The sequence below is a fragment of the Sturnira hondurensis genome, unplaced genomic scaffold (genome assembly GCF_014824575.4).
Source record: "Sturnira hondurensis isolate 20B ecotype Veracruz unplaced genomic scaffold, ASM1482457v3 Scaffold0013499, whole genome shotgun sequence".
In the NCBI taxonomy this organism is placed as follows: Eukaryota; Metazoa; Chordata; class Mammalia; order Chiroptera; family Phyllostomidae; genus Sturnira; species Sturnira hondurensis.
The window spans coordinates 371,680-387,843 of NW_028086130.1; positions in this window are offsets into that span (position 1 = coordinate 371,680).

Consider the following 16,164-nt stretch of genomic DNA (forward strand, 5'->3'; position numbering starts at 1 on the left):
AAGAACAGTATCATTGGAAATAGTTATATTTGTAGGATGATTTGTTCAGGGTTCTTCCGTGTGATTCACTAAAACAAAGGATGAGTGGAAGACAAAAGGTTAAGCACAGTACGAACTTTCACAGCTGACATGTTCCTTAAGACAGGAAGGTAGCACTTTTTATAACATTAACAGATGATAATGCTTGCATTTCACACTTGGCTTCCACATTCCGTGCAGACAAAGAAGAACACTTTGCTTCTTGGAAAAAATCTACTGTTTCTTAGTTCACTGTATCAGACTCATAAACCCTGTCAGCAGGAAGGATGAAGAGATAGAGGGAGGTGGAATGCACTGCTGAAGAAACACAGACCAGGGAGGAAAAACCTCCTTTTTCCAAGAATCCAGTCGAGAGCCTTCCTAAACGTTTTGGAGGAAGTTCAGGCTTGGACATAGGTCTCCTTTGACTTTTAGTAAGGTGATTCTTTCCCATTCACTGTTCATCAATCCTTTAAACTTGTGCAAAATACCTACGCATCAGGACACATATCCCTGTGATCAGCCTAGAAAGTTACAATAGGCATGTTCTTTTCATTAGGCTCCACGGAGCAAATTCAAATAGGAGAGATGCATTAGAATGAAAGTGCAATTGCGCATCCAAGATCTCCTTTAATGGGATGCCAGGAGGCCTGGCCCTTCTGCAAACGCACTGACTGTAACTAATGCTCAGTAGCCATCAACAAATTATGACTCGTGACACTTTTGCAGCCACAGTATTAAGCCCCAAGTCCAATGGATAAAATATATGGTTTTTATTACAAAATTGTTCTTGTTTACAATTCTAATACCCTCTTCATAATCTACTTTCCCAGACATTTTAGGCAGTTCTGAAGACCTGGGGAAGCACTAGTCTTGTCATAAAGAAAAATTAATGTTGTTCAAGTTGGCCTGGCTGCCCTCTGGGATAGCTGAAGATGTGGAACTATAAGGCTCTGTTTTTAAAATGAAAATGATTAAAGGTACAGACACCTTGCTCTTGGAGTAGCCACTAAAACTTTTAATAAAATACATAGACACATACACAAAATAGCTTTTATTTTTCCTTTCTATAAGTCATTATCTTTGTGCTCACTCTCTCTCTCTCTCAAATACCGTAGTGTTTAAGAAATAGCTTGTTTAAAGACCAATAAGCATAAAAATGACCTCATCCTTATAAAGAATGTTTGTTTCATTTGTTTCATTCAGCAATAGGTCACTCAACAAGCACCATGCACAGAAAAGCCAGAATTTTCTCCAAATAGTCAGTAAGCTAATTAGGAACACTCTTTAACAGATAGCCTTTACAACATTGGCAGGCTTAATCCAGCCTCTTGAAATACCACAATGAATGGCCTAGCAGTAACCACTGTTGGAGATTTGCACCCCAACTTGCTTCTTATAGGATTTCAAGAAAGGGTTTCATCAGGGGAAGCAAGGAAGAAACAGAGAGCTGGCGAAGATCACTAATAATTCTTTTAGAAGCAGCCTACCAAAAGTATCTTGAACAAATGATACATCCAGAAAAAATGTAAGGAAATACTCAAAGGAAGAGAGTGTAGCACTTGCCATCCATAGGCCAAACCACGGCCACCAAGATTTCACTTCTTTGATCCTCCCAACCATAATCATCTTATTAGGTTGCGCAACTCCCTACACAGAGCTTGAGACTAAAGTAACACCCCCAATTTGCTAAGTTTTAATTTTACTATTTTATTTCAAGAACTTTTCATCTCCACCATTTTTATCTTTCTTACTTCCTTTGTAAGTAAGGAAGTAAGTAAGATCTCTCCCTTCTTTCCTTCCTTCCTTCCTTCCTTCTCTTTCTTTCTGTCAATTCATTGTACTTGCCAACAACCAATTCAGATACAAATGTGTAATTCTTGATATATGGGAGGAATAAAAGTTAGACTATGTTCTTTCATTGTTTCCATTGTTTTATGGTTTACTTGATTGGTTATTCATATGAGTCAATGTAGCTTCCTTATGAATATAAAATTATGGAATGAGAGTCACTGAGGTTTGTCATCTACATGCACACTTCTCTCATTCAGATAACTTCATCAAATGTCTGATCTGTAAACAGACTAAACCCATTTGTCATTCATTCCTATGTTTTCAGAATTCATGTAGAAGCCAAGTGAAACCACAAAGCAACGCTATTTCAATAATTTCTGAAAAATGTCACAACTTTATTCCATTAAGCAGTTTGAGTATATAAAAACAGCCACCTGTCACAGGGCTCTCCCTCTGTTCTTTCTTCAGCCTGTGCCCATTTTTCCTGTGAGTCTAATTTTATTTACTCTCTTGATTCCTTACTCAGACCTCCTCCTCTGCAGACATGTGAAGAAAGCATTTGTCCATGCACAGTAGTAATTCAAGGGGTGCCAGGCACACAAACCACTGTAATAGCCACCCCTCCTCTCCTGGGCCTGACCCAGAGAATCTGAAATTCCACAATTAGATGTCTCATCTTTAGGACTTGGAAGGTTTTCTAACCTTAGGGCATCACCTCATTAAATTTTAACACCTTTAAGTATAAATGTAAACACCTTGACTGAAACAGATAATACCTTGTTGGAGATTAGTTGGCAAGTGACTTTTTAAAAATCTAACTTTGGGGTAATTGTAATAATACCACTAATACTATTGAAGCCCGGCTCTGTACCAGTTGCTCTTCTAACCCCTTTTCCTGGCAGCCCTTTGGACACAAGGAAACCAAGGTGCAGAGAGGGTAGGACACCCAGCAGCTAAGACTGAACTGCAGATCACACCCACACATTCTGGCCCCACATTTGACATTCTCAATGAGACAAACTCCACAATTAAGCTCAAATCTGCAATTACATTGAAGAGTGATGACATTTGAAGGAAAGAACACTGAAAGGTGATATTCCGAAGCCATGCTGCTTTCTGTTACCTCTGCAAAGGCCCATGACATGGCGGCAACACCTCTTAAATACTGCTCTCGTGGCATCCAAGAATCACTGTCTATTCCTGTCACAGGCATTTCTCCAGCAATTAATACTGATGTTTGCTTATTTGATCATACTTTGCTGTAGCCTCTTCCTGAGAAGTTATACATCTAATCTTCTTAAGATGCAAACACATGGTTGGAAAGTCACTGGCCAAACATAAAAATACATCAGCTGCTGGGTCTGGAGTTTCCACATATGCAATATTTGTTTCAGGTCTAAACTGTCACATACATGTGCTGAATTATGAGATAAGTTGCATAATCCAAAAGGCAGAAAGTAATTCATGCCCTTAGTAGATGTAGTGCCCTCATTTCGAACGTTGAACAAAGCATAAATTATATATTCTGTTGAGCATCCTGGACTTGCTTTAAGTTAAGAAAGGAAATAAATCAATTAACTCATATTAAACTCCATTGATATAAATTTGTGATTATATGTAATCAGAAATGTATATATGTATGTATACATACATATATATGTAATCTTATTTTTTAGATTACAACAACCAAATCAATGCAGACATACTTTGTTTTATAACACTTTGCTTTATTGGACCATCTACCAGCTAAAAGATTAATTATGACTCGTTTTTTGTGTGACATTTGCTTTATTATGATGATCTGGTAGGGAACCAAATGTAAGGCAAAAACCACAAGTGAAAGGCTGTATTTGGAAAATAAGAGCAATGGAGAAATACATCTATGGATTAAAATCTGGCCCTGCTTTATATCAGTTCTCTGACCAGGGTAAAGTTTCTTTAGTCTCTCTGCATCTCTATTTTCCTTTTTTAAAAATCTAAGATAATGAAGTAAATTATAATGAAATTATCACGTCGTAGTCATGCCATTTATTGGACTCTCAGAACTTATTGATCTTACAACTGGTGGTTTATACTCTTTGACCAACATCTCCCCATTCTCCTCACTTCCCAGTCCCTGGAAACTGCAATTTTATTGTCAGAATGAGTCTACTTTTTAAATATTTCATATACAATATGCTTTTTCATCAGTCAAATAGGATCCAAAATAACTTCTATTCCATAGTCTGATTGTGAAGAATAAGCAAGACGTAGATTGATTTATGTTTAGCATGTAAGGTCAGTACTTCTCACATGGTAGAAATACAATAAATATTTATTGACATATTTGGGTGCTCTTTTTCATTGATTTTGCATGGTACAGGTAATGATTTTAAATTTATCACTTCATGTATCCTTTATCTTAGTTAACTTTTTCATAGTTAGGATCAGTTCTTTTTTATGTTATTTTATATTTTGGAAAACCAAATAAATATTTTTATATATTTTTTCTTCCACATCACACACCTCACTATCTTATGATTTTCTTTTTCTTTCCTCTGTATTGAGGAAAAGCTTTTAAACTTACTCAACCACAACAAATTTATATGTCTACAAGACTAGTCAAGAAAAAAGAAAGAAGATCCAAATTTAAAAAATGAGAACTAAAAATGGGGACATTACTGCTGACCTTATAGAAATAAACAAGTTATAAGGAATATTATGAATAATTCTATGTCAACATATAGATAATCTAGATGAAATAACATAATCCAAGGAAGATACAAATACTGAAACTGGCTCAAGAAGAAAATTTAAAAATCTGAATAGATGTAAAACAAACAAAGAGATAAAACTGTAATAAAAATGGATAGATCAGTAGATAATATATAAAATCCCAACAACAAAAAAAGTCCAAGACCAAATGGTTTCACTAGTTAATTTCACAATATGGTTAAAAATAACTAACATATATCTTCACAAATTCTTCTCCCAAAATAAAGAGGATGGAATGTTTCTTATTTAATCCTATGAAACTGGATATTGGCTATGAAGCCAATATTACTTTGGTAATTTTGACAAAATTATCAAAAAAATTACAGGCTAATATGCCTTATGAATATACATGCAGAAATACTGCCAAACTAAATCTACCAATATATGAGAAAATTATATTCCATGACCATATTTTATTCTAGGAATGCAAGTTTTATTCTGCATATAAAAATCAATCCATCTATGATGTTAATAGGGAAAAAAGGGCGAAACCCAGATGATCAGTTCATCACAACAGATGCAGAAAAAATTAAATAAAATTCAGCAACCTTTCCTGATTTAAAAAAATCAACAAACTAGGAATGGATGTGTAAGTTTTCAAAAGTCATCTACAAAAACATAATAACTACATTATACTTAATAGTGAGAGACTGAAATAGTTCTAACAGCCCTAGCTGGTATATCTCAGTAGATTAAGCACGGGCCTGCAAACCGAAGGACTGCGGTTCAATTCCCAGTCAGGGCACATGCCTGGGTTGCAGCCATTTCCCAGGGCGGAACACACAAGAGGCAACCTTACATTGATATTGCTCTCCCTCTCTCCTTCCCTTCCTTTCTAAAGATAAATAAATAAAATCTTAATAAATAAATAAATAAATAAATAAGTTCTAAGGTTAGGAACAAGACAAAGATGTTCACTTTCATCATTCCTATTCAACACTGTAGTGTATGGTCTAGCTAGGGTAATTAGGTAAGAAAAAGAAAGAAAAGTTCCCCAGATTATAAAAAAAAAGAAAAGCTATTTGCAAATGGAATGATTTTATAATATAAGAAATCCGGAGTGAACCGCCCCCCAAAATAGAAATAGAATTTATGAGTTCAACAAGTTTATAAGATATAAGATCATTAAAAAAGTGTTCTTTTTCAATACACTAGCAGTAAACATTATATAAATGAAATTAAGAAAATTTTATTTACAATAACAATAAAAGTAAAATCCTTACAAATAAATATATCGCAAAAGTGACATACACTGAAAAGAACAGCTGCATGTTTGAAATAAATTAATAAGACCTATACACACAAAAAGACAATCATAGATTAGAAGACAGTATTGTTAAGATAATAATTCTCCCAATCAATATGCAGACTCAACACAATTCCAATCGAAATTTCAGTTGCCTTTTTTTGCAGAGTTGGATAAGCTGATCCTGAAATTCTTACAGAAATTAAAGAGACTCAGGAGAAGAAAGAAAGAAGAAGAAAGTTAGAGGACTCTTACTTTCTGATTGAAATTTTTACTAAAAACTACAATAACCAATACTTTGTGATAACAGCATAAGGATAGAAATATTAATCAATGGAAGAAATGGAGAGTCCACATATAAACTTATACATTTTAGGACACTTTATCTTTACAAGAATGCCAAGATGATATACTGGGTATAGAACAAAACAAATCATGCTGGGGCAATGGAGTGTCCACATGCAAAAGAATAAGGAACTGTGTATTGTCATTTCTTAGCTTTGGCTAAGAGCACTTTCTCACTCTAGCAATGTATTTTGTATACCAGTGGCAAATTTCGACCTGGCGTTTCTTCCCTAATAAATTATTATTAAACTTCACTTCATAAAAAGGAAACTTTTGGTAATAGAAATGAAAACCTTGTCATTCTCTCTCCAATGCACAATGGTCTCATGGGAGGCAGGGGACCTGTAGTTTACATTGCAAAATGTATCCTATTTCATATCACACAGTTTTAGGGTGGCATTAAGAATATGGCTATTGGGCACAGAGTCATTAAATATATATATATATTTACTAGACAGAATTATATATATCATTATATATAATATATATATATAATGATATATATATCATTATATATATAATGATATTGTTATATATATCATTGTATATTTATCATTATATATCATTATACATATATATATATATTTACTAGACAGAATTGGATACTTTTGTAAAATTATTACTTTTTTACCAAGCAGTCATTCTTCCTTTCTTCATAATTAACATAACCCTGATTTCCAAGGGCAAATATTTATTGAAGTTATTGGAGTAACATTGGTTAACAAAATTACAGAGGTTTCAGGAGTACAATTCTATAATACATCATCATATATCGTATAGTGTTTTCACTACCTCAAGTCATCTCCTGTCATTATTTATTCTCCCTTTATTCTCTTCAACATTCCCCCCACCCCCTTTCCCTCTGTTAATCATCATACTGTTGTCTGTGTCTATGAGTTTTTTTTCTCAATTCCTTCACCTTTTTCACCCAGTCCCCACAAACCTCTCCTCTCTGACAGCTGTCAGTCTGTTCTCTCTGAGTCTGATTCTATTTTGTTAGTGTATTTTGTTTATTAGATTCCAGATGTAAGTGAAATCATATGGCATTTGTCTTTCTTTGACTAGCTTCTTTCACTTAGCATAAACATATGTATTTTTAACTTGCCTTACAGCTAGGCATAGTCATGAGATTCAGTTTTGGTCAATATGATGTAAGTGGAAGTCATCTGAAACTTTCTCAATGAATGTGATTCATTTATCCTTATTCCTGACTGGAATGTCAAAGTGAAGACCAGAGTTTCAAGATTGATCTTGTGACCACATAATGGCCATAACAAAAAGGCTAAGGAAATCCTAGAGCTTGTCTCCAATATTCATGAGCCCCTGAACCCATATCAACAAACAAATAATTTTCTGTTTTGTGGGGAAAATAAAATCCCAAATTCATTAGGCTACTATATTAAGGTCTCCTTTACCTGTAGCTAAATGCAATTTCTAACCAATATACCTAATAATGAAATCTAACTGGTAAGTGTCATTATTCCTGCCCTATCATTACAAGTTGTTCTTTTTCCTGGTATTATCTGGACAATTTACCCATGTAACACATTTTAAAAATTCTGATGTTAGATTTGTTATCTCATTATTACAATGTAGCAACTTTATTTTTATGCAGTAATGAAAAGACGTCATACTATTTCGTAAGAGGAATATGCATTAATAAAGGGAATTTCATAACCATATTACTGAAATAAAATTGTCCCCATTAGTTTAGCACACAAGCAAATAAAAAGTGAAATAAGTACAGTGACTCATACTTCCCTGTTAGTGGAAGTAATGTATACACATAAAAGTGCTCAAAGAATCAGAACATGTAACACCAACATCATGGGACTTCACTGATTTAACAATAGTGGTAATTTGCAGGAAGATACACTATAGAATAAGAATTACATTTCTTCACTTAAGCATCAGACTCACTCATTACCCTCACGTCTGATTTTCCAAGAGACTAACATTTTTAAATGGGTGTTGCCCATGTGTTACTTTGAACTACCAACCAATATCTCTATGCATCTATCCATTCAATAAGTACTCATCAATCACCTAGCACATGCTAAGAATCTCCTGGCTTGCAGCTGGGTATCTGAGGTAACATATTTAACCCCTGTCCTCATCAGTATTACGATACAAGGTAATATGGTTAAAGGAATCAGAAATATATAAAAAAATTGTAATAAAGTGTCATGAAATGGAAAGTAAAATGTTTCTGTAAGTATAATGTTTCTGTTACAGAAAAAAAGCAGTGGGGGAAACTTTGTTGGCTATAATGATCAGGTAACTTATCTCAGAGAAGGGTCCTTCAGACTGGATCTGCCTGATGAGAAGGATGAGAAACAATGATGCAGTGAAATTGGCAAGGCCTGGGGAAGGGTTATTATGACATACATTGAGGTAACATTTACAACAAGAGAAAGAAAAAAAGCAGTGTTTCTCTGGAGATAAAGAAGAGTGGTAGGAAATGCTGTAGTTAGAGTCCTATCACAGAAGGTGTTTGTGGATGGCATTCTGTCTTTCCCCATCTTGCCTCATGGTCATAGTAAATAAGCAGGTGTCCCCCAAATTGGACCCTAACAAGGAAAGGGCTAGATACAAAAACCTTCTTCCTATTGACTGTCTTTTTGTTCTCTAGAAAACACTGCTAGCATCCATGCAATTCTTTGTTCCAATTCTGACATGTAGGTTTAGGTTTAGGTCAGGGTCAGTGCCAATGCAAGAGCCAAGACCATGAATGTCTGTAAGACAGTCAAAGTTTTTCACCAAACCATCCTCTGTGTGAAACACAGATTTTAGCAATTAGATTAATTTCAGGAAAAAACTACTACTGGGGCTGCTCAAAGCCAAGGGAAAATATCAAAAACTTGATCACAAAAATGTCTCCTTCTTTACTTAACAAAACTACTGGAATTTCAGTGCTATCTCTCCCATTCTTTATCTCAGGTCTATCACATCCTTATGTGATGCAATGGATATTTTACCAGGATTATGCACAGCCCTGGAGGCAAATTATATATTCAGAGTGCTTTCTGTATTTTTTTCATAATTTGTGGTAATTACTGAAATTGTTAAGATCTCTAATATTTCTGGTACTTCATTTTTAAAAACTAAGATTTTTTTAAGAATGAACAACTCATTTTAATGTATTAAGATCATACAACACTGATTTATCTAGAGTTTTTTATTAATTTTTAATCTGTGGATATCTGAGTGCATTAAAGAAACAGGATTAATTTCATTTGATTTAATTTTTCCATGTAATAGAGCATCCTTATTACAGTAATGTTGAATTATTTACTTCCTCTTTTTTGTTTAATGGATTTACAGCCTTGATTTTCAAAAATTGATTCTGGTTGCAGCCATTTAATGTCCAAATCACCACTTCAGAATATTGTATTCTCCAACTTGCATAGGAGTCTTAAAGCTGAATTATAATTCTCAGAGATATTCAAGTATATAAAAGAAAGGCTATCTTCTGTGTCATTTTTGTTTTTTTCTTTTTAAATACGTAAGGATAATTATACCCTATATTTCAGAATTTCCTGAATAAGTCAGAGTTGCAGCTGAAATCATGCTTGGAGACCATGATTCAGGGGCAATGGTTCATATGATCTCACCAGCTGTCAAGAGAACTTTACATAAATAGATCTTCCATCTGCAGGCATCTATTTGGATACATGTTATTTTCAGTATGGGCCCATTTGTAGCGTATCTCAGGGGGACAGTAGACATTTAAACTTTGATCTTATCATTCTGAAGGGGATGCTCTTGGCCAGGATACATTGAAAAAGGAGAATTATAAACTTCAAGGATAGATAAATATGGCTTGAACTAAACCTGTTGGCAAAGAGAAGTAAGTTCGGCGTCAGGAATAAAATGTGTTAAGACTTTGTGAAGGGTAAAAGCAAATAAGAAGACAATTTTCATCATCCAATAGCTTTCACTAAATTTAATTTCAAGTGAGCCAAGCTGGTAAAAAAAAAACAACAAAAAAACTCAGAAGTATGAGACTGAAATTCCAATAACTATAAATAATGAGATTTTGCATATGGTTTAACATCTGCCAAATTCCTCGGTCTGAGGGTTGCTCCCACTTCTTAAATGAAATATAAGAACAAACAATATCTCATAATCCTGAAATACCAGTGTATTCTAAGAAAAATAGTGATACAGAATAAAGAATGTTCATTTACCCCAGTGCTGGCTGTATTTGGAATTGATTTCCATTAGTCTGACTCTGATGGAATCCATGTGGATGTGGGTGCTTAATAGATTGTGTTTGGTGAAGGTGGGGGCAGGGGTGGATATTTCTGCAGTTGGTTTTGTGCTGAAGCTGAAAGAGTATAAAATCCTTTTAACTAACCCCCCAGCCCTTATTTGTGATAAACATAGGAGGCTACCTCTCTAGCACCAGCAACACTTAGAGTGCAGTTTCCTTCTGCAGGGAGATAAGAAGATCTTAACCGGTATCTCTGAGCTCCGCATTTCCTATTTCACGCTCAGTGCATATGACTTAGGTTAACTCTCTTCATATGTCATGGATTCTTTAACAAGCCCACACTGCCCTTCCCAAGGCTGAACAGTTCCCATTTCCCCTAAATGTGCAAAGTTAATTGCCTTAAATCGAATTGAGTGTTTAAGTTTAGTAATCAGAGGTGTGACTATTTAACTAGTTTTATCTAAATGATTACTTTCTGGTGTCTCCATGTAAATACAACAACACTTCACAGAGTCTATTTATATCTATTTATAGATATAAATAGATATATTTATTTACAGATATCTGTATATAAATACCCATTTATAGATATCTATCTATACATAGATATAAATATCCATTTATAGATATTTATAGATATCTGTAGATATATATTTATAGATATAGATAGAATATCTATATTAGCTATTCAATTCTGAATTTGAAGACCCAGTTGTCAGTTGTATCACTAAACAAGTATTGAAGGCCTGGGTATGAAATAGTGTGCTGTGATACAGGTGAAAGTCCAGGGCCCTAGCTTCAATTATGCAAGATGTTCTTTTGGCTGGGGATGCATTGCCATTCACAACAAAGGATCCCTGTCTTTTCTAAGCCTCTATCAAGCAAAGGGCATTGACTTTTGTTGATCAAAGCTGTAGGGGAAATATATTCCACCCTGTATCACAAGATGCTATAATTTCAACATCGTATATTATGCTCCTAAATTATCATTTCTGCATTTAATAGTTTATAGACAAGAACATTTGCTTTTGATAAAAAGTTGTAGTGCATTTAATGAGTATGATCAATGTAGATAAACTTATTTAAACAACCAAAACTGCAATAACAAATAGCACTTTGAGAACCTCTTCCTGGGACTATACTGGGAACATTTCCCTGTGTATGTCCCAGACATCTTCATGCATTTGTGCACACCCTACATACACATGTGCACACATATGTTGCCTTTGTCACTTAATAATGTGTCAGCATATACAACCATACAATCTATACAATATGCATCATTACTGTTAGTGTCTGCTTAGCATCCTAATGATTCTCTCACAGTTACAACACAAAGTATTCTGCCATGAGCATTTGACATATATCTGTGTGCTCACAGGTAAATATTGTATAACCTAAATTTCTAAAAGTTGAAATGATAGATCAGTAATATAAGAATATATGAATGGTGTTTACTTTTTATTTTATTTTTTATTGTTGTTCAATTACAGTGGTTCCAATCGTTTCCCCATTACTCTCTGGCCCTTACAGCAGCTCCCATCCCCATAGGTTATTTCTTTCATCTTCCAAATTCATATTATAATGATTGCCCATCTAAAATTTGCAATGTATTGAGTTGGTTTGAATAAATGGATAAAAATAAATAACACTTGAGTAAAAAATGCAGAAATACTTTTTATTTTAAATGACCATATTATCACAATTAAACTTAACTCCTCCCACTGATGATGATATTAAAATGAAATATCAGCCATAAATACATTATATCCATTAATTTGTATTTCCCAAGACATGAATGATAGTAAACTTCAATTTTTACCTTTGAATTCAGGCTTTATACTGTCTTGGGCATCAGTAATGTAATATTTCTTCAAGCCTGAGTTGTTCATATTATTCTTCCCTAAAATAAAAGGTGGGACGATCTTTAAACATGAGGTAAGCTAATGGGGAAAAAACCTGGAGGAATATAATGTTCAGGTCTGTCCATGTTTGATAGTTGTCCCCATAGAAAGTAGGCTCCTACCTTCCCACAGAGACTAGGATAGGAGACTGGAACCCTATCTTTCTTGATGATTACATTAACAAAGGATAGTTTCCAAGTCCCAGACAAAGTCACAGAGTTCCAGAAGGTTTGCACCTCTAATAATGGTAGAAAACATCCACAGGGAAATAGATGCTAACAAACTTCAATACAAATTTTTACAAAATTCTGTACTTGGAAGAATAGATTTCTAGAAGGAAAATACTTCCAAGCAATTTATATATATTTGTTATTTAACTTGTGTCAGTGCAGAAAATATGTTGTTTTATCATGGGGATTATATATTTATACAAAATTATTTTTCTATTATTTAACATGAATCCGATAAACAATTCTGTAAAGAAAGAAATTTGATTTTTGTGAAACTACATTTATTAGAAGAATCACTGGTGCCAGATTTATGGTATGGTTTATACAATTACAACTTTGAAAACTAGTTAATAATTTGTAATTCTGAAATTCTGAAATATTTTTTAAAATATTAAACAGTCTAGTCAATTTCCAGAAAAATATTAAATTTCTAAGAAAAAGAAAGGAATATTACAGCTTTCATTATAGAAAACAAAGTGTACAATGGAAATGTCTGTCTTGCCACCAATAAATGACCAAATGTATATTGGTTAGGACTGGATGGTGGCACTTCTTCAGAACCTTCGAACTCTCTTCAAATACAGCTTCCCAAAGAGGCATACAAGAGTTCCTCTCATTAACATGCTCCCACCTTCTCTGATATGACCCTGTAATATCATAAAAATGAGAGTATGGATTTGCCATGAGTATAGGAGGGAAGTACAGACCACCTGCCTTAATTCTTAGTGCCATATCACTCCTTTTCATTTGTTTTATCATGAATTTTATATGTTATGAAGCACTTCACCAAATTATTAATCTTTAAAATTGGTTTTGAAATGCCCAGTCTTTCACTGGAATCTGACAATATGAATTGTAACAGCTGCTTGAAGTGGTTGTGGAAAAATAAGCACTATGCCAATTGTCTATGAGAATATTTAAGGATGCTTGAGTATATTTCCACTTTCTCCTCAAGATAAAAAAAATGTATTTGGGAAAACTCAGAAGAACAGTCTAACCACTTTGTGTTTTATTAGCATAGTAAAATATATATGCATAATATGAAGAGGTTATAAATTGCACATGCAGATTCAATCACCTTGTCATTATATAGAAAGTCAAGCCCATAAAATTGATGCCAAAACTGCCTCTATTGAAATGAAGTTTGCATATAAATGTTTTTTTAATTTGTTTCTTCAATATTGGGCTTATTAAAATATTACATCAAGTCATCAAGAGCAAATACTAGTCATGTGAATAGTGAATGATTCCATTAAATAGTACGTTTTTGCACTGAAAAATATATCTACAAAGAGATTCACTGGCTTCAGGAACTCTTCGTCATATTAATCAAAAGTCTCTAATTTTCTACATTGATTTTGGGAATAGATATGTTTTTAGTATACTATGTAACTTAAAATGTAATTCTAATTAACTGAGAAACTATCTAACATACACATTAGTCCCAAGGTAACTTATATAAACTTATGACTTCATATTGGAATAACGCAAAATATCCTTTACAGCCTTGTTAATCTAATAATTTTCAAATTGAGTTCTCTCATCCTAACTATGTGGCATCCAGGTTCCTTTGCAAAAATGTAGGTTCTGTTCACTCAAAACCTTGTGTAGATGCGTGTGCAGGTATCATTGGAAAGCCAGCTGGTTTCATGAAGCTTTTAAACTAAGTGCTTTCACACTCAAGGACACATGCTTTGTATCAATTTGTCTTTAAGTCATCACAGGATTTTGTAGTTATATTTTCAATTTTGTTTTATCCACAATTCCCATGGTTAATCTTTAGATCAAAGTTTGTATAAACTGAATTGTAAAAATCTCATTACATCTGGTGATAGCATTTATTTGCAGAAATAATAATACTAATAATAATTGTACTATGGTCTACATTATACTGCCTCTGATTTCCACATCATTTTTTCCCTTTGGGATCAATATCATGGTTTTCTATCTCTGTTACTTCATGACCACTGTATCTAATTAAAAGGACCCTTTTAAAATTCAGGCTCATACCTAATATGGTACTTGAAAAATAACAAATTAGTCTTAAAATATGGGATCTTTTCTCCTTTATAATATAATAAATGTTTTAGACAAACTCTCAAATGCTCAAGGTTACAATTTTTAGTCAGATGTCAAACTTCAGATTTTGTTGCTTTTAAATTAAAAGTAGAGAAAAAGGAAGGGAATTGATATTCCTTAAAGATATTTTGAGTTCTATTCATTTGTTCATTCCACAAATAATTATGAAGTACCTATTATATGCTACTCACTGAATTAGGAACTGGGCATAGAGATAAATCATAAATAAATTAATTAACCATTTAACAATGAGAGAAATTGTATAATAGTGATATGTGAATTGTACTGTGAAATGACAGTGTGATAACCGTATGTTCTGGCCTTATCATCAGGATATTTTCTGGTGAAGGATATTAACTGATCTTCTCAATCTTCAGTTGATGACAAATCTGTCCCCAGCCTGAATTTTTATTTCATCAAGAAAGAGACAAACGTTATCAGTAGACAAATAGGACAATTTCACCTTGATTATTTTAAAAATGCCAAATTTGAGGATATGTATTAGGTTGGCAACAACAATAGTCATTTCAATTCTGAACCTCCAAATTAGATTGAGGAGCTCATTTAGTTCCAGTCAGAGAATAACTGCCAGATTATGTGATGGTCTCACCTGTAAAAACTTATGGTATGGACAAACCTTTGGAGAAAGTGGGAGCCGAGAGCTGAGCTACACATGCTAATTCCTCTCCTCATCCCAATAATCAGATAATACATTCCAGCCCTCGGCTGGAACAGAGATATGAAAGGAACAGGAATATGTCTGATGACCAGGCAATATTAGAGAACAGCCTTACTTGCAGAAACAATGGGAATAGGTTTGACAATCCTTTTGAAATCTAGAAAACAGGCCCAAAATGGAGTCACATATGCTAAGTCCCACATCACCAAACTGAGACTTAATAAAGAACAAGGGAGGTGGTGTGAAAATGGGAGGGAGGTGGGCCGGGATGGGAATAAAAGGCAAAAAACTGTACTTGAACAACAAAGTAAAAAAATAAAATAAAAATTGTAAGTAAAAAATATATAAATAAATAAAATAAAGTGTTGGCTCTCACAGAAATGGAATTTTAAACCAGTCAATCAGGACTCATGTGATCAGTGCTAATTAGGTCATCTACCTGTCTGACCCCTGTTATCCCCTAAAAGAAAGTGACCTTGCCATAAGCAATCTGATTTTGTCTAGGATCACTTCCTTATTCCTGTTTCCTTCTGCCTGTACAAGTCTTTGATTTCGTACAGAAACTCAGAGCTCCTTTCTCTCTGCTATATTGGATGCTTCATGATTCACGAATCATTGAATAAAGCCAATAGAACTTTAAAATTTACTCAGTTGAATTTTTTTAGCAACACCAATTGTGTGTGTTGAAAATCCTGAGTAGTGTAATATTTCTTATCTCGAAACTCTAGTTTATCCCCATCAGCTTCTATAATTTTATTTTTAATTATTTTATTGAATGTATTAGGGTGACAGTTATTAATATTATATAGGTTTCAAGTGTACAATTTTGCATATTGTACATCAATACATCATCTGCATATTGCATACTATGTTTACCACCCAAGGTCGAATCTCCCTTA